The following is a 1,965-nucleotide window of genomic DNA, read 5'->3' on the forward strand; positions in this document are numbered from 1 at the left end:
TGGTCAGGTTCTAGCCAGTCATTGTACAGTAATATGATGTTATTGATATCAATGATAACTCCCCTATGATTGTAATCAATTCCCTCCATAGCCCTGTTACAGAATGCATTACCCGGTATTGCAGGGTTGGCATCATTAATGGTAGGACAGAGACTCTGACAATAGGTTGGACAGATGCGCTCCATTCCTTAAAAACTTCCCGTTTTAAACTCGTTCCTTCAATCAAAATTACTATTCTCTGAGTGACCACAGGTGAATTAGACCGCGAGCTGCTCTCTGATTATAATATGAACAATTATCTGCTACTGATGAGGCTCTCCTTATCTTCCACTAAGAATATTCCTTGACTGGCAGCTGACGTTCCTTGATAATCACCTGTATTTCAGCAGCAGAAGGTTACTTTCGTCTTTCATAGTGGCACTTGTGAAAACACTTTATTTTTAAGCCGTGGCTAATTCTACGTTGACTCCAGTATCAGCTACAGACCCGGACTGGTTAAGACAAAATGGCACTGTAGTTTATTCTCTGTTGTCCATTCTGATAGTCAATGGCGCACCGGTGTCCTCCTTTCTGTGCCATTAGACGGAGCAGCTGTAATAAGAGTCATATGACAGTGCTGTGAAGTCGTTTGATTACGAACAGTTGAAAAGTTTCAAAGTACTCGTGTTAGCCAGAGACAACGGTTCTCCTCCTCTGAGCAGTAACGTGACCGTAGTGTCTTCATAACGGATAGAGGCAACTCCCCTCAGTGTATACCATATACTCCGGAAGGAAACTCCATCATGACCGAGATGGTACCCAAAGCTGCTCAGGCGCGCTCCCCTGGTCTCAAGGTGATCGCCGTGGACGCGGATTCTGGCCCGAACGTGGCTCTCGTATCACATTATAAACCAGCCATTTGCTGCATCCAGTGAGGACATAATTACTGATTATAATAACTTATATTGAATTTTTATGCATTGCTTATGTGATTGGAGAAGCGACAAACAAGCTCTAATCTGCTCAAAACTTGCGTTTGAATAGTCAGTGGCAAATTCTTTAAACATGAAAACTTACTTACAGACTGTGAGTCAGAAGCGTCAGACTGTCCTTGCAAAGTTGTTATTGCCCCACTTTATATAAATAGACACCGGCATTGCAGGCTACTCTCTCAGGAAACAGTTCTCGTACTCCATAAAATATGTTTGCGCTGCACACATCTGAATATTTGGGTTGAACTGTTCCGGAACAGTGTTCTTAATACATCTTAACTCTTTTGGAAGGCCAAACAAAGTAGTTTCGCTTTCACAACGAAACACACAGCGTCTCCACAACATGGCGGCAGAAACAATACTACAGCAAGAATCTAAGTCATGCCTTCTTTCTTTGCTTGAACATTTGGGCGGTGTTATGCAAATCTTCCCATAATGTGACTAGACATGTGGGGGCCTATTAGAATGAGCCGTTTTAGGAGGACTGGTTGACTCTTAACTTTTATAAAGAATATCTCTTGGGATTCGAGACTTTAATCTTTGGAACTTTACAGATCTCCTTCATGCACCAAGAGATTGTAACATTCCAAAGAGAAAGGAAAAATTTAAATCGCATCATATGACCCCTTTAAGGGCACCCTGTGGTTTCCCACAAAATAAAATCTTGATAGTTTAATGTTAGAAAATTAATTAGACATAAATATTAGTATTATAATTTTAGCTGTATTAAGAACAAAATATTTACAATACATTACAAAGTAGTATAGTCATTATTTTGTTTAATATTTTTATTTACTAATCACAAAATCATAATTATTATTTAATAGTCATTGACAGTAGGCTATAACTCAAGGTTTTTTTTTTGTTTTTTTTTTTCTTTATGGCAACTGAAAGAGTTGGTTCTTGTAAAGAGTAAAGAGTGTGAACATCTAAATTTTTCACGTTTTTTTCCCACATCACTCAGTCCTAAAAGGATTGCTGTTTTCAATATAAT

This window comes from Cyprinus carpio, chromosome A14 (genome assembly GCF_018340385.1).
Source record: "Cyprinus carpio isolate SPL01 chromosome A14, ASM1834038v1, whole genome shotgun sequence".
NCBI lineage: Eukaryota > Metazoa > Chordata > Actinopteri > Cypriniformes > Cyprinidae > Cyprinus > Cyprinus carpio.